The following is a 19,077-nucleotide window of genomic DNA, read 5'->3' as shown; positions in this document are numbered from 1 at the left end:
TTCCCATGTATTGCTTCTCTCAGATGCTTCTCTAACTAGCCATTCACTTTTATCACCACCACACATCACTCTCCATGTTATCCTGTCATATGCTTTTCTTGTCACTCTGTTTTACTATAATTTTTATAACTATACTATAATAATTATTATAGTATTATTGTATATCTTTTATTATTGGTCATTATATTTTACCTTTAAAAGAAATATAGTCTTTTATGGCTGATATTTCAATTGACTTCTTGACCACTGCAAGCCTGAAGCTAAAATGGTATCTGGCACTGATAGGGACCCCCTAAGTATTTCTGATGGTCGAATGTACACTGGGTACTGAATTGAAAACTCTGGTTCACTGACAAGTGTATAGAAAATGTATTATCCCCATCCAAAAGGAAATTGGATGGACAGGTTTAAGATGTCTCATTATATCTCTTTTTTCTCAGATATAGCAAGAGTAGATTGGAGCCCTTTGATTAAAACAATAAGGAAGAATTTGTTGCCAAATTATTTTATGATAGTTACATTGTTGTCCTATTAAACTGACATTCTCATATCAGTCACTCCTTTTGGTCACATTTTGGGATGACCTATTAAAATAAAAATGCATAATTAAAATGTTAACTTTTGCTGTTGATTATGTACAGAATGGATTTTCAAATATGTTTTAAGTAGTGGAGCTTTTTCTCAAAGCAGAAGCTCACTGTGAAGTGCAATATACACATAGGTAAGAGTGGCTGATACTGGGACTGAAACAGTGGGGGTAGAACCTGTTTCCACCCACCAGTCCCCCTTTCCTGACTGCTGTTTCATGACGACACTGGCATTAAGATCATAAATGTTAGACTCACCCTTTCAATTGGGAAATTGATGCTCAGAGCTGAAGTGAATTATCCAGAGTCTTAAAATGACTTGGCAGCAATGGCACTACAAGCCAGGCCCTTGAGTTCTCGTACACTGTGCCTTCACCTGTGATATCCTAGTATTCCTGGATGCTAAACTCTATAGTTAGATTAGAGCCTTGCCGTGGGAGTTCCTATAAGAAGAGGCAAGTCAGACATTTCTTGGAGTCAGGAGGCTTGCTTTGAATTCTGCTTCTCCCCTCAGGCTATGGGACAATTGCTTTATAAGACTTCTCATTTGGAAATCAGCTCACATCTGTCTATGGTGGTAGAAGTAAGAAATGAGACTTCTTTCTCCAAGTGCTTATTTTAGAATTACTTAATAGCTCTCAATTTACATGCAACAGAGAGAAATTTCACCAATATATGTCTCAACTTCCCATTTTTGAAAAGTGGCATGACTGTGATCAAGGAGGGTATGACCTTTTCATGACTATTCTTAGTTTCATTTGTAAGTCAAAGTCCAGAGTAGCAATAGCTTACTTGGCTGAACTGGTGGAACCATATCACTAATAGTTAAGGTTATCTTCTGAGGCTAATTAAGAGTCAAACATGACATCTGGCAGGCTAACAGGCACTTAGTAGATCTTTTTACCTAAATCAATGAATTTCAGAGATACATTTTATCTAGCAAATATTGCTTAAGAATATATTAGTTGGATTGCAAACTACATAATAAGTGGGTGGATATTATTTGTGCCATATGTAATTGTTATATCCTGGGCATCAATGATGCTCACATTGAGATCCTGGAAAATGTCTGTAATGGCAAGATATTGAGAATAACCATAAATGTCATTTAATCTTTCCAATTCATTTTGCATGTTCCTGATATTTTCTGACTTGATAATGACTGTGGTGTCTGGGCTTTGCAAAAGGAGTGGCTGAACAGCTTTGTAAGTATTGAGGGCCCTTTGGAAGAAAATGTCCATGGAAAGGGGTCTGAAATGCTAACCCAGAGAAATAACAATGACAGTATTTTTTTTCTCCTCCAGTCCTGTTAATGACTTGGGTGATAAACTAAATCTCTGAATTGATAGAAAGATGATCCAACCATGGGATAACCATATTTTTGCCACTGGATGTTGATACATCTGTTCAATTTCACAGCAAGTTGTTATTGAAAATTTTCAGACTCATTCAGATCCACAGATCAGTGCTGAAGACAAATAGGCAAGCCCAACATGAAAGGAGAATAAAATTACACAGTTTCGTAAATCATGCTAAATGAATGGAACTGGAGAACATCATGCTAAGTGAAATATTCCAGACTCAGAAAGTCAAGGGTTGAATGTTTTCTTTTATGTGCAGAAGCTAGATCAAAATCAGGGGAAATAGGTGAGAAATCCCATCAAAATAGAAGAGAGATCAGTGGAGTAAAGGATGTCGATTGAGGTGGGGAGATGAGAAAAGGGAAAAGGAAGAAATGGTGGAATGAATCTGAATGGTGGAATGAAACTTTCTTATGTACATACATGAATATACCACAGTGAATTTAATCTTTATATATATTCATAGTTAACTAATTTTAAAAAGCTATAGAAATAGAAAATAAAATAAGTGTAGAGGAAAGACATTGGGGTGTTAGGAGGAAGGGAAAGAGAAATACTGGGTACTGAAATGTAGCAAATTACATTCCATGTTTGTAGAATTATGTCTAAAGAATCCCCAATATAATACTGTATAACTATAGTACATTTATAAAAAAAATTGACTAGACATAAAATAGGAAAGTTTTGGTGCTTAGACACAAATAATAATGTCTGATTTATTGTAGGTTTAATTAGGGAGACACTTTTGAAACTTAGTTGAACAATTAAAAATGTTATACTAGATTATATATGTCCTTTTGCAGAATCATGCAGGTTGAAATGAACTGGTGAGGGTAAGTCTCTGGAAAAACTTCACTAAAGGACTCTGTGATCAGTGTTGTTTGTATTATTTTTATATAACTTTTTTTTGAGGATAGAGCAATATAACTCATGTTATTTACATTAAGAAACCCAAGTAAACCTATTTCCTCAACTACTTTGTGAGTTCCCTAAGATCTGAGGTTATATTCTATACTACTATGTTTTAATCCACATGCATGCAAAGGTACTGAGTACATCATCTCTAATAACAACAGTATTACTGCTTATTTGTGAAATTTTTTACAGTATATAAAACATTCATTTGGACTGAGGCAGCCACTTATGTCAAAGGCCCTCATTTATGCATTTAATTGCCTTGTCATAGAGAAGAAAAATAAGATAGGAATTTAGTTGCCCAAGATTACATTGTTTCTGCCAGAATCAGCCCTTAAACTTAAAGTTTCCACTTCTTCTTGTGAAAATAACCTACCTGATCTTGACACTTCTGGAAATAATCACAACCAGAATAGAATAAGAAGAATTTCTTCCATTTTTTATCATGATAATTACACTTTTCTCTGAGTATCAAGGTCAACTGATTCATAGCAAGAATATCAGTAGGAAATGTGTACTAAATGGTTACCAGTATTTTGTAATGTACTATCTTAGAGGTAAAGGGCTAAACTTGAAGTCTTAACCTAGTCAAAGACATGCTGGAGTGTTATTTGAAAGAAAATATCAAAACTATTTTCTTCACTCTGCTTCCATCTTACTTCAGTTTTCTCTTCCAATGCACACACTGGCCAGAGAATTAAACTTTTTACAAAACATACAAGAGGTCTTTTCCTGATACAGCCTCCAAGATGAGCTGAAGAAGGTAGTTATCTCAGTAATGCTATACTTGGTACAACTAAGAGACACACCATTGTAGAATGTGATGGTGAAAGTCATCATTAGACCCTTGATTTTGTAATTGAGGAAATTTAGGTCCTAAGGAATTGAATCTTTTAATAGATGTGAGGATTTAAAGCTCTCCCTCTGTTGGGAATTCTCCTGGAAAAGTGGAGCCCAGGTCCTACTCATTTCCTTTTGTATTCAGAGGATCAACTTTCTTGCTAACTAGGAGATCCCAAGCCTTATGTCCTCAAGGACAGGATAATATTACCACACTGTAGTCCTCTCTGATAGGAGCAGAACCCAGGGACATAGAGGGGCATGTAACGATGGTTTCCTAGGTAGGATGGCACAATCTATTAGTTGATTCTGAGTTATCGCTGGTGTACTCCTGGCTTAGGATAAACCAACTGAACTAGGATTTTCCCACCTGGTTCTAGACCCAACTCTGACATTAACGAATGATAGTTTGCAATTTCTTTAGTTTATTTTTTGGGGGCAGAGGAGTGTCTTTATGTGTCATTGCACCTTGCAGTGTTCTAAATTCTGAAGCCAAAGAAGAAGTACATAAAAAGAGGAAGGCTGCACCCCTAATTGCTCCATGGCTTAGAATTCAAGCAGTAGAAGTGCTGTATTCTCAGCAAGTTGGGTGAAAGGGAGGGTTTCCCTAAAATTCAATATCAGACAATCAGAGTGCCTTAGAGCATCAGAAATTTGGGTTCATTGAACAAAGAATAAAGTACTTTGGAGTCAGCCTGGTTATGGCAGAGTCATTTGTTCACCACAGAGGAAAGGGATAACTGAAAGTAATATGATGAACATATTTGGTACAGAGAAATCTAAGATGAGAAAAGTAGCCTGAACTTAGCTGATTTGGTGGTTGTACTTTAAAATGGTGCCGAAAAGTGCCCTGTGTTTCTCAACTGATTGTGGAAAGCTGAGGCAGAGCCATCTTAAGCTGACTACACTGTAGCTCCACCTGTTGAGGTGGGTATTCAGAGCAAAAAATGCCATGCTGTCTTGGCAAGCACCTAACATGCAGCCTGGTGTGTACCTAGCAGAATGTGAGTGAAACAGACACAGAGAAGATATTGCCTAGGGGTATATATCAGTAAGACAAAAGGGAGCCCAACTTACTTTTCCTTTGAGTCTGGTGCTCATGTGACTACCTGAAGTTGGTTAAGAATCTGAACAGGCACGTATGAATATACTCAGGGACTAAGTTTGGCAAGACTCTGTTCAAGGGCAGAGATTATTTTGCAGATTGCCTCTTGTAAGGAGAATTCTTGAATGCCCTGAGATCCAGGATACTGACAGAGAATGGCAACTGTTAATCCTTATGGGTGTGTTGATCTATTCTCTCCAGAGCAGATAGCATCCAACAAAGCCTCTTAGGCCTGTTTTAGAAATAAGACCTAGCTGTTAGAACTCCCCTTCCCATAGAACTCAGCATCACCCTGGGAGTACATAGTTATGGTCTCTGCAGAAAAAAATTCCCAGCAGACAATACTTCCAATTCCATCCAACCGTATAATGGTGAGGACAGAAGATGAGACCTATTTTGTTCAGCTTCAGTCTTAGGCAACTCTAACTGGCAGCTCAGAGAGGAACACAAAAAGAGGACGGGGTTAACATCCAGCTTTTACATGTTCTCTCTCTCCCCTATGAAGAAACAGAAAGATAGTTGGGCATAGGCAGTGACCATCCCTTCTTGTTGACTCTTTTGATCATTTCATTTCAGTGGAGATGATGCCTTCATTTTTCATTAAGAATATTTTTCATTTTCTTATTGGTGTTTTGTTGTGCTAATTCTTTTCTGAATACACACACGTGTGTGTGTTTATGTGTGTGTGTGTGTGTGTGTATTTTGTTGTTGTTTGTTTTTTCCTCATATGTATAATTTTAAACATGTAGTTGTTTTTCCTTGCCTTATCTTTTGAGGTTTGAGGTTGTTTGGGGGTTTGTATATTTTGGTCTTGTTTTCCACTTTCCCCCCCCCTCTTTTCTTCTCTTGCTCACAGCCAAAATTCTCTTGTTCTCTTTCACACTTTACATTCTTTCTTCTATTTTTTCTCCTTCCTTATAACTATCACATGCTATAGCTCTTTTGCCTTCTCTATATTCACTTTTTGGAATTGTAAACTCTGTCTACCTTCCTATCACATTTTCTTTTCTCTTAATTAACTGCATTTTAACCATCTTTTAGAACCAATTGCTTTATATAACTCTTGTCCCCACCATTCATCCTACTGCAGGTCTTACTGTTGTGGATGACATAGTTGACACCTCTTGTTTTCTTTAATGCCAGATATAGTTTTTAGTTATTAGAGTTTTTGCTTTGGGAAATTGCTGACCTCAGCATTCCTGTTTTCTTGTGGTAATTAATATTGTAGATTTCACACTAAGAACTGAAAATTTATAGTAATGCTGTATGTTGTTTGCAACAGTTGTTACTGTTATTTCCCCTCTATTCTATGAGGTTCTGGGAAACTTTAGGGACATTACGGTTTCACGGGATAGAGGCTTGGCTGCTGAACTAAACTCATCCAAAAGACAGTGCACCTTGCTCCAATTAATGACATTCAAACTTCAGCTATCCTTTAACATAAAGAATAGATGAGCCAAAACTCCAAATTAATGGTGAAGCCAAAAGTAGAAACACCCAGGTATCCATCCTCAGGTTCCACTCACAGACATCCATGGTTACAACAAAAACATAAAGAGTTGATAAAAGCTTGTGCATACCACACCTATAAGAGGATCTCAATATAGATTAGTGTAGGACATTTTAGCAAGTAAAGGCTGTGCCCTAAAAAGACTCACACATAAGAATGGAAAATAAATCAATCCCAACAAATGCATAAAACCCAACACAGGAATATAAGAAATATGAAAAAACAAGGTAACATGATGCTTCCTAAAATACAATATTCACCAGTAATTGACTCTAAAGATATTGAAGTGTGTGAAATATCTGACAAAGAATTTAAAAGAATGATTATAAATATGATCAATGAATTCCAAGATAACAGTAAAACAACTGAATGAAGTAAGGAAATCAGTAGAGGAAATGAATGAGAAATTCAATAAAGGGATAGAGGTAATAAAGAAGAACCAAACAGAAATCCTGAAAATGAATAAAACAATAAATCAAAATGTTCAGTTGAGTAGGCCATGCTGAAATCAAAATTTCAGAGATGAAAGACAAAATGGCCAACCTTGAACATCTTAGACAGTATTAAAAACAAAAACAAAAACAAAAAACTCCCAATAACTATGACCTGAATATTCAAGCAGTCTGGGACAACATTAAGAGATGAAATTTAAGAATCATTTTAATAAAGTAGGGTTGTGAGATGTAAACTGATGGAATGAATAACCTCTTCAGGGAAATAATAACAGAAAAAATTCCAAACCTTGAGAATGAGATGGACATTCAGATACAGGACACATTCAGAATACCAAATAGGGAGGATTAAAAAAGAACCTCTCCATTACATGTCATAATTAAATTCCTAACATACAGATCAAGGATAGACTTTTAAAATCCTCAAGAGAATAATATAAGGTTCATTTTAAAAAGCCTACATAAAAAGTGCCACATTTAGAGGCAAGGCAAGAAGAATTACTTCAGATTTCTGAGCATAAACTCTAAAAGCCAGGAGGGCTTGGAATCATGTGTTCACTGTCTTTAAAGAAAGCAACTGTCAACCCAAATGGCTGTATCCAGCAAAGCAGTCCTTAAAAATCAAAGAAGAAGAAGAAGGAAAAAAAAAGCTTTCCAATATAAGCAGAAACTAGAAGAATTTGTGACTACTAAATGATAGACCCAACCTGATCTTTTCTTAAAATTGGGAGCCATCTCACCACAAAGCCATGAAAAGATAATTTCGGCTTTACTATAAATTACTGCAAATTTTGAACCTGCTTGGAATGCCTGCCCCTGCCTTGAACTCACCCATGCCTGGCTCTCTGACCAGATAGCAGCCCTCTCTGAAACTTTAGTGACACCTCATAAATATTGGCTTTCCCTGGCCAGACAATGACCCTCTCTGAGGCTCTAATGATCCTCATAAATTCTGATGTTGGGGCCAGCAAAAAAATGTAAACTACCATTTGTGTGATGCTCGTCAGAGTTCTGTTATCTGTAAACCACCCCCATATTTGTGTAACTTTCTGTGCTATAAAGCTGGGCTGCAGGAAAGCTGTGGCTGCTGTCTTGTTCCTGCGGTTTGGGGTGGGAGAGGCAGCCCAGCCGGTCGAAATAATAAGCTTGCTTTAATTTGATTTTAATCGGAGTCCTTGGTCTTTTCTTGCGTCCTGGCCTAACACTAAACTGGCACTACAGAGCTTATTTAAAGAAATACTCCTGGGCTTCCCCCTTCAAGATGGGCCAGAGAGAGGCAGCATCCTGTGTTGCTCTATGACCCAGGTCTCATCTAAGTCACAATACAGCATCTCAGAGAGTGTGAGAGGACCCCTATACAGCAGATTTAGACAGAAATCACCAGCGCTGTGACCCCCTGTGCAGAACTCAGAGCCTCAGGGTCCGAGTAGAATTCTGGACCGCGGACCCAAAGCCCACAGTTCTAGCTCACACACGGCTCTCAAGTAGCTTAGCAGAATCATCTATCAGCACCTCAACTCCAGATTGCGCTCAGCTCCCACGCAGATCACTCGGCTGCTACCTATCCACAGAGCAAAGCCATTGCCCAAGTCCCACACCTCACCAGACACCCCAGCGCTGGAAGCAGACTGACTCCATCTCAGAAAAACTTTCTTGCCAGTTTTGGTGGGCGTGGCTCTCAGATCAGATCTCCATAGGTTGACGTACTGGTTTCCAACTGCACCCCTCACTCCCCGTCAGTGATAAGTCAGCACAGTGACCACCCAACACAAAAACAGCTCCCAATTGGGCAGGTGTGCAGTGCGACAAGGGTGCCGCCCACCTGGTGTGAATCTGGGGGTGATAGGTCCTGCATTTGGGATCTGATAAGTAAGAGAGGGGAAGGGGCTAAAGTCTGGAGCATAACAGAGAGACCAGGACCTGGGAAATCTTCAGGCAAGAGAGGGAGATGATACCAAGGGCTCAAGTCAGACAAGCGGTCCCAAAAAAGAGACCCGTGAGGTGCAATTTCTCTGCTGGGACTGGTAGGTGGCACTCCCCACTCCCAGATGCTCTACACCAGGTCCAGCCTTCTCACCCTGGTTACCTACACCATCCTGAGGGCAGAGACACCAGCTTAAAACAGACAACCCCACCTACTGGACGAGAAGAGAAGCAGGAAAGAATTGGATCTTTAAAACTAGCAAAAACCCTGATTTCTTCTTTCGAGTATTTTTTTTTCTTCTTTCTCTTCTACCCTTCTATCCTCTGGCCCTCACATCCCCAACATATGTGAAACCAAGAACTGTGCATGAAATAGGACTTTGAGGACTGAGTCATCTGAATAATATAATATAGAGGAGTTGCAAAAGTCCTTTTCTTCTTTCTTTCTCTTCTCCTTCCTCATCTTTCACCTTCCAAATTTAACTATTTTTACATCCTGTAGTTTTCTAAATACATATGTGTGTTGGTTTTATGTACTCTATTGTCTTCTTGTGTACTTGTCTACCCTAAATTACTTCCTATCTATTCCCCTCATACTAACCCTCTTCATTAGATTTCTCTTTCACATTTCCTGAGATATATTAACTCTATACCCTCACATCTTTCCCCATCAGCATATCATTCTACACCTGACCTCCAGTTCATTGTCCACTGCCAGAAACTGTAAACATTTTTTATGAAACTACTGATTATATTTTAACTAATAATTGAAACCAACATTTTTGGACATTGAGACTAAACTGGAAACATCTTAATAAAAACAAATTGTTCATAGGTGATGTATTGTTGATATTGGGATCTGTTAACATTGTCCTTCCCCACAAAGGAGGGATTTTGGAGCCCTACAAGAGCACTATAAATCTATAGGGTAAAAACAATAAAATACCAGACCCATAGAGCTGGAAAGGAAGACACGAGCAACATGAAAAGACAAGGGAAGAAAGTATCACAAACAAATCAAGACATCACATCATTAGGATCATTGGCAACTACAGCAGAAAAAATTACAAAGAAAGATTTCAGAATATATATGGTTAAAATGTTATGTGAACTCAAAGAAGACATAGAGAACAAATTCAAGCAGTGAAAGATTACTTTGACAAGGAGCTACATAAAAAAATCCAAGAAGAAAAGATCACCTCAACAGGGAGATAGAGGTTCTAAACAACAACAACAACAACAAAAAATCCTTGAAATGAAAGTAATAACAAACTAAATTAAAAGCTCAAATGAAAGTATCACCAACAGAGTAGACCACTTGGAAGATAGGACATCAGACAATGAAGATAAAATATATAATCTTGAAAAGAACATAGACCACACAGTGAAAATGCTAAGAAACCATGAGCAAAATATTCAAGAAATATAGGATAGCATAAAAAGACCAAATTTAAGAGTCATTTGGATAGAGGAAGCTATAGATGTTCAAACCAAAGGAATGAACAATCTATTCGATGAAATAATATCAGAAAACTTTTGAAACATGAAGAATGAATTGGAGAGAGAAGAGGGGAGGGGAGGGGAGGGGAGGGGGGGTAGTAGAGGATAGGAAAGGCAGCAGAACACAACAGACACTAGTATGGCAATATGTAAATCAATGGATGTGTAACTGATGTAATTCTGCAATCTGTATATGGGGTAAAAATGGGAGCTCATAACCCACTTGAATCAAAGTGTGAAATATGATATATCAATAACTATGTAATGTTTTGAACAGCCAACAATAAAAAATTTAAAAAAAAGAATGAATTGGAAATCCAAATTCAAGAAGCTTATAGGAAGCGAAATGTGCAAAATCACAACAGACCCACACCAAGGCACATTATAATGAAAATGCACAACAAACAGAATAAGGAGAGAATTTTAAAAGCCACAAGAGAAATGAATCAGATTATATACAAGGTAAGACCAATTAGGATAACAACAGATTTTTCAACACAGACCCTGAAATCTAGAAGATCCTGGAACAACATATATCAAGCTCTGAAAGATAATGGGTGCCAACCAAGAATCTTGTATCCAGAAAAATTAAGCTTTTGATTTGAAGATGAAATAAAAATCTTCCTTGATAAAAAAAGTTAAAAGAATTTATGGCTAGAAAATCAGCAGGATAAAACATTATTGGGAAAATAGTTAATGAAGAGGAAATAAAAAACAGCAATTAAAATCAGCAGAGGGAGGTAGTACACTAAAAACTAATCAAAGAGGAAAACCAATTCAAGTAAAATAACAAAAATAAACAAATATGGTTGGAAATATGAAGCATGTCTCAATAAAAACCCTGAATGTTAATGGCTTAAACTCACCAATCAAATACATAGGCTAGCAGATTGGAATAAAAAAAAAAAGACCCAACAATATGCTGCCTCCAGGAGACTCATCTGATAGGAAAAGACATACAGAGACTAAAAGTGAAAGGTTGGGGAAAATCATATGACTCACAAGGACTGTGGAAGCAAAGGGTTTTACATCCTTGTATCAAATACAGTGGACTTCAAGCCAAAGTTAATCAAAAGGGATAAAGATGGACATTGCATACTACTCAAGGGAACCATGCACCAACAATACATAACAATCATAAATATATATGCCCCAAACAATGGTGCAGCTATGTTCATTAAACAAACTCTAAAGTTCAAAAGTCAAATTGACCACAACACAATAATCTTGGGTGACTTTAACACACCTCTCTCACCACTGGATAGATCTTCCAAACAAAAGTTGTATAAAGAAACTATAGAACTCAATAGTATGATCAATAACTTAGATGTAACTGACATATATAGAATATTTCAACCTGCATCATGCAGATACACTTTCTTCTCAGCAGCACATGGATCCTTCTCTAAAATAGACAATATACTAGGTCACAAAGCAACTCTTAGCAAATATAAAAAAGTAGAGATACTACCCTGCATTCTATCAGACCATAATGGAATGAAATTAGAAATCAAAGCTAAAATAAGAACCCAAATCCACTACAACACCTGGAGACTAAATAATATGCTATTGGATGTCCCAAAGACATCAAGGAAGATATTTTAAAAAATTTAGAGGTGAATGAGAATAAGATACAATGAATCAAAATCTCTGAGACACTCTGAAAGCAGTTCTAAGAGGAAAGTTCATTGCATGGAGTGCCTTCCTTAAAAGAAAAAGTCAACAAATAAATGACCTCACACTACATCTCAAAGCCCTAGAAAAAGAAGAACAAATCAGCAGCAAAAGCAATGGAAAGCAAGAAATAATTAAAATTAGAGGTGAAATCAATGAAATTGAAACAAAAGAAACAATTGAAAAAATTGACAAAACACAAAGTTGGTTCATTGAAAAAAATAAATAAAATTGACAGACCCTTAGCCATGCTAATGAAGAGAAAGAGAGAGAGAGAACTCAAATTACCAGCATATGTGATGAAAAAGGTAATAGCACAACAGACTCTACAGAAATACAGAGGATAATTTGAAATCATTTTGAAAACTTATACTCCAATAAAATAGATAACATGACATTGACAAATTTCTTAAATCATATGATTTGCCCAGATTGACTCAGGAAGATATACACAATTTAAGCAGACCAAAATCAAGTGATGAAATAGAAGAAGCCATCAGAAGCCTACCAACCAATAAAAGCCCAAGACTGGATGGATATACAGATGAGTTCTACAAGACCTTTAAAGAAGAACTAATACCAATAGTCTTCAATTTATTTCAGGAAATAGGAAAAGAGGCAGCACTTCCAAACTCACTCTATGAGACCAATATCACTGTGATTCCAAAACCAGGCAAAAATACATTAAAAAAGAAAACTTTAGACCAATATCTCTAATGAACATAGATACAAAATTCTCAATAAAATTCTGGCATATTGTATATAAAAACAAAAAAGTCTTGCACCATGATGAAGTGGGATTCATCCTAGGTATGCAAGGTTGGTTCAACATATGGAAATCAATAAATGTAATTCCTCACATCAATAGACTTAAAGATAAGAACCATATGATTATCTCAATAGACACAGAAAAAGCATTTAACAAAATACAGCACCCTTTATGTCCAAAACACTAGAAAATCTAGGAATAACAGGAACATATCTCAACATTGCAAAGGCTATCTACCCTAAGCCTCAGGCCAACATCATTCTAAATGGAGAAAAATGAAGGCATTTCCTCTAAAAACTGGAAATAGACAAAGATTCCCTCTTTCACCACTTCTATTCAATATAGTTCTTGAAACACTGGCCAGAGCAATTAGACAGGTGAAAGAAATCAAAGGGATATGTATAGGAAAAGAAGAACTTAAATTAGCTCTATTTGCTGACGATATGGTTCTATACCTAGAAGACTCCCCCCCCCCAAAAAAAAAAAGACTCCACCAGAAAACTTCTAGAACTAGTAAATGAATTCAGCAAATGATCAGAATATAAAACCAACAGCCTTAAATCAAAGGCATTTGTATATAGCAGTGACAAATCTTCTGAGAAGGAAATGAGGAAAACTACCCCATTCACACTGAAAAAAAAGATACTTGGAAATTAACGAAAGAGGTGAAAGATGTATACAGTGAAAATTACAGAACCCCAAAGTGAGAAATCAAAGAAGACCTTAGAAGATGGAAAGATCTACCTTCCTCTTGGATAGGCAGAATTAATATTATCAAAACAACCAGACTACCAAAAGCACTATACAGATTTAATGCAATTCTGATCAAAATACCAATGTATATACCAATACAAAATACAATGTATATACCAATACAAAATACCAATGTATAGAAATAGAAAGAGCAATAATGAAATTCATCTGGAAAAATTAGAGACCCAGAATACCTAAAGTAATCCTTAGCAGGAAGAGTGAAGCAGACCTTAAACTATACTAGTAACAAACAAAACTAGAGCAATAGTAACAAAAACAGCATAGTATTGGCACCAGAACAGGCTGGTAGACCAATGGTACAGAAGAGAGGACACAGAGACTAACTCACAAAATTATAATTATCTTATATTAGACAAAGGTGCCAAAAACATGCGCTGGAGAAAAGATAGCCTCTTCAAAAAATGGTGCTGGGAAAACTGGAAATCCATATGCAACAAAATGAAATTAAACCCATATCTCTCATCATGCACAAAACTCAATTCAAATGGATAAAAGACCTAGGAATTAATCCAGAGACTCTGTGTCTAATAAAAGAAAAAGTAGGCCCTAATCTTCATCTCCTGGGATTAGGCCCCAACTTCCTTAATAAGTCTCCTATAGCACAAGAATTAAAACCAAGAATCAATAAATGGGATGGAATCAAAAGAAAAAGTTTTTCTCAGCAAAAGAAACAATCTGTGAGGTGAACAGAGAGCCTACATCCTGGGAGCAAATCTTTATTCCTCACACATCAGATAAAGCACTATTCTCTAGGTTTTATAAAGAACTCAAAAAACTAAGCACCGAAAAATCAAATAACCCAATGAACAAATGGACCAAGGACCTGAACAGACACTTCTCAGAAGAGGATATACAAATCAATGAACAGATATATTAAAAAATGCTCATCATCTCTAGCAATAGCAGAAATGTAAATCAAAACTACTCTAAGATATCATCTCACTCCAGTCAAAATGGCAGCTATTATGAAGACAAACAACACTAAGTGTTGGCGAGGATGTGAGGAAAAGGCACATTCATACATTGCTGGTGGAACTGCAAATTGGTGCAGCCAATATGGAAAGCAGTATGGAGATTTCTTGGAAATCTTGGAATGGAACCACCATTTGACCCAGCTATCCTCTCCTGGGACTATACCTAAAGGACTTAAAATTAGCATACTACAGGGACACAGCCATATCAGTGTTTATAGCAGCACAACTCACAAAAGCTAAACTGTGGAACCAACCTAGATGCCCTTCAGTGGATGAATGGATAAAAAAATGTGGCATATATACACAGTAGAATTTTACTCAGCAATAAAAGAAAATAAAATCATGGCAATTGCAGGTAAATGGATGGCACTGGAAAAGATAATGGTAAGTGAAGTTAGCCAATCCACCAAAAACAAATGCCGAATGTTTTCTCTGATATAAGGAGGCTGACTAATTGTGGGGTAGAGAGGGGGAATATGGAAGGAATAGATGAATTCTAGATAGGGATGAGGGGAAGGAGAGAAAGGGAGGGGCATTGGGTTAGCAAGGATGGTGGAATGTGATAGACATCATCATCCAAAGTACATGTATGAAGATACAAATTGGTGTCAACATACTTTATATACAACCAGAGATATGAAAAATTGTGCTGTATATATATAATAAGAATTGTAGTGCATTCCACTGTCATTTATTTTTCACAAAAATCAATAAAAAAATAAAAGAAAGAAAAGCGGTAGTTTTCCTCATTTCCCTTCTAAGGATTTGTCACTGATGTACAAAAATGCCTTTAATTTATGGGTGTTGATTTCATATCCTGCTATTTTGATGAATTCATTTACTAGTTATAGAAGTTTTCTGGTGGAACTCTTAGGGTCTTCCAGGTATAGAATCATATCATCAGAAATAGTGCCAATTTGAGTTCTTCTTTTCCAATGTGTATCCCTTTAATTTCTTTTGTCTGTCTAATTGCCCTGACCAGTGTTTCAAGGACTATGTTAAATGCAAGTGGTGAAAGAGGGCCTCCCTGTCTTGTTCCAGTTTTAGAGGGAGTGCCTTCCATTTTTCTCCATGTGGAATGATGTTGGCTTAGCATAGATAACTTTTATGATGTTGAGATATGTTCCTGTTATCACTAATTTTTCTAGTGTTTTGAACAACATAAAGAGGGGATGTATTTTTTTCAAATGCTTTTTCTGCAACTATTGAGATGATCATATGATTCTTATCTTTGAGTCTATTGATGTGATGAATTACATTTATTGATTTCCATATGTTGAACCAAACTTGTATTTCTGGGATGAATCCCACGATCTTTCTGATATGTTTTGTATTTGATTCGCCAGAAGTTTATTGAGAATTTTGGCACCTATCTTCATTTGACATATTGGTTTTAGGTTGTATTTTTTAATGTGTCTTTGCTGGTTTTGGGATGAGTGTGATATTGGCCTCATAGAATGAATTTGGAAGTGCTGCCTCTTTTTATATTTCCGAAATAAATTGCAGAATATTAGTATTCATTTTTCTTTAAAGGTCTTGTAGAACTCGGCTATATATCTATCTGGTCCTGGACTTTTCTTGGTTGATAGACTTTTGATGGCATCTGCTATTTCATCACTTGAAACTCATCTGTTTAAATTATGAATATCATCATGATTCAATATATTGTTCAAGGATCTCCTGACTTTGAGGGTCTGGGTTGAAAAATCTGCTGAGAAATGTATTGGTCTCCCCCTATATATGATCTCATTCCTCTGTCTTATGGATTTTAAGATTCTATACTTATTCTGTACACTAGGCATTTTCATCATGATATGTGTTGGTGTAAATCTGTTGTAATTTTGTATATTTGGTGTCCTGTAAGCCTGTTGTATTTGGTTTTCCAATTCATTCTTCATGCTTGGGAATTTTCTGATATTATCTCATTGAAGAGATTGTGCATTCCTTTGGTTTGCAACTCTGTGCCTTCCTTTATCCCAATAACTCTTAGATTTGGTCTTTAGATGCTGTCCCATAATTCTTGTATATTCTCTTCGTGGTTTGTAACTTTCTTCACTGTGTGATAAACTTTATTTTCCAGATTGTATACTTTGTCTTCATTATCTGACATTCTTTCTTCCAAGTGACCTAGTCTGTTGGTTATGCTTTCTATTGAGTTTTAAATTTGATTTATTGTATCTTTCATTTCAAGGATTTCTGACTGGTTATTTTTCACAGTTTATATCTCTCTCTTGAAGTAATCTTTTGCTACCTGTATTTGCTCTCTTGTCTCATTGTTGGAGTGATCAATTTTTGCTTGTATTTGCTTATTTATGACATTCTTTAATTCACAGATTATTTTAATTATGAACCTTCTGAACTCCTTCTCTGACATTTCATCAACATCACTGTCCATGGGTTCTGTTATTACAGTGTCCTGGTTTGTTGGGGCACTTTCCTCCCTTGTTTTTTTCATGTTGTCTATGTGTCTTCCTTTCTTGCAGTGTGAATCTGAGATATTAAGTTTCTTCCATATATTCTTTTAGTAGCTGTATAGATTGTCTGTACCTTACCTTGATGTTGGGCTTCCAGATCCTGCTAGTGTCCCCCAATGAATGCTACTGCATACTGGATCTGGGACCTGCATAAGTTGAAGTGGGTGAATCTGGGAAGCTGGGCTTAACCTCCCATGGTAGTCTGCTGTTTGAAAGTTTGGTGGTCCTGCACCAGAGGTTAGGCTCTGTCAGGTGTCTTCCCAGGAAGACACTCTGTCAGGTGTCTTCCCTGCCTGCTGTGCACCTGGGTCCAGCACAGGTGGGTGTGGGTGAATCTGGGCCACTGGGCTTGACCTCCTGTGGAGGTAGTCTGCTGGTGAGAAGGGGCGGTTCTGCACCAAAGGCTAGGCTCTGGCGGGGCAGGGGGGAACCTGGCCTACTGAGAGCCTGGATCTTGCGTAGGCTGATGTGGGCCGTCTGGTCTGGATCTTGGTTTCTGTGGTAGTCTACTGGTCAGAATGGGTGGTCCTACACTGGAGGCTAGGCTCTGGCGAGTGTCTGCCCCAATGGGGTAGGAGTGAGCCAGGCCTGCTATGCACCTGGGCCCCACAGAGGCTGGTGAGGGTGAATCTCTGGTTGTTTTTTTGAAGATCTATTGTTGATAAGGGTGTGTTGAAATCACCCAGTATTATTGTATGGTGATGTATTGTGATTTAATGTCAAGAAGTATTATTTTTTTATGTAGTTAGGTGTAATAACATTTGGGCCATATATATTTACTCTCCTCATACCTTCTTGTTGGATTGTTTCATTTCCTGGTGTGTCATGGCCTTTGTTGTCTCTTCTGATTAATTTTTTTCCTTCAAGTCTGTTTTGTCAAATATAAGAATAAATGCTCCTTCTTTTCAGACTCTATTCGCATGGAATATTTTCTTTCCATCATTTTTCTTTCAGCCTGGCAATGTCTTTTCCTTTGTGATTAGTTTCTTGCAAACAACATATATTTGGTTCTTGTTTTTTAATCAATTCCTGCTAATCTATATCTTTTAATTGGGGAGTTGAGACCATATGCATTCAGTGTTATTATGGCTATGTGTTTATTGTTTTCTTCTGTTTTGGCTTGTTTGATATATTTATATCTGTCTTGATTTTCATTTAATTGGTTTCTTTTCAAGTGATTTTCACATATTTTGGAGTTTTGGAGTTCTTCCTTTTATAGTTTATCTATGAACTTTCTTTGTAGGGATGACTTAGTTGTCATGAATTTTTTTAGTTTTTTTCTTGGAATGGAAATTTCTTATTTCTCCATTGATTTTGAAAAATATATATATATTTTTCTGAATACAGCAATGACTGGTAGTTGTTTTCTTTTAGAGCTTGAGATATCTCATCCTTGGCTCTCTTTGAATTTAGGATTTAAGTTTAGGAGTCCAAGTGTGCTTTTGTTTACCCCATACCTTTATATGTTGGATATTTGTAAATTGCTTTTAATTTTACAGAAGCTCCCAATGTGAGATTACCTTGAGTCTCTGAGAAGACTTTGAACTTGAACTTTAAATTTTGAGCAATTTCAGAACTGTTGAGATTATGGGGACTCTTGGGAATTGACTAAATGTATTTTGCATTGTCAGATGAGAATGAGATTTTGGAGACCAGAGGTGGAATTGTATGGTTTGGACATGAGATGTCCCCCAAAACTTCATGTATGAGACAATGCAAGAAGTTTCAGAGGAGAAATGATTGGATTGTGAGAGTCTTAACCCAATCAGTGAATTAATTCCTGATGGGATTAACTGAGTGGTAACTAGACGCAGATGGATGAGGCTGGAGGAAGTTGTTAATTGGGGGCGTGGCTATGGGGTATACATTTTGTATGTAGAGCTGGAGTTTCTCTCTCTGCTTTATGATCACTGTGATGTGAGCTGCTTCTCTCTGCCACACTCTTCCTCCATGATGTTCTGCCTTACCTTGAGCCCCGAGGTATTGAGCTGGCCTTCTCTGGGCTAAGACCTCTGAAACCCTCAAATAAACTTTCCTGCCCTACAGTGGTGCTGGTCATATCCTTTAGTCACAGCAGCAAAAAAGATGACTAAAACAGCTTTATTGGTTTGCCTCTAAATGTGACCTGATGTATTTCTCTCATAGATTTTAGTATGTTTCCTCATTTTCTCTGTTAGGCCTTTGATTATGATGTGTCTCAGAGAGGCTTTGTTCTGAAT

At 37.0% G+C, this 19,077-nt stretch overlaps 1 pseudogene; it reads right to left on the bottom strand.

The window, feature by feature from the left end:
- Positions 1-1,523: 1,523 nt before the first annotated feature.
- On the bottom strand, positions 1,524-2,049 carry LOC124088831 (NXPE family member 4-like; annotated as a pseudogene).
- Positions 2,050-19,077: the final 17,028 nt, after the last annotated feature.

This window comes from Marmota monax, unplaced genomic scaffold, assembly GCF_021218885.2.
Source record: "Marmota monax isolate L192 unplaced genomic scaffold, Marmota_monax_Labrador192_F-V1.1 WCK01_AAM20220418_F8-fsc00081, whole genome shotgun sequence".
Classification (NCBI taxonomy): Eukaryota; Metazoa; Chordata; class Mammalia; order Rodentia; family Sciuridae; genus Marmota; species Marmota monax.
Note: the sequence above shows the minus strand (reverse complement) of the source record. Positions and strands in the feature narration are given on the sequence as shown.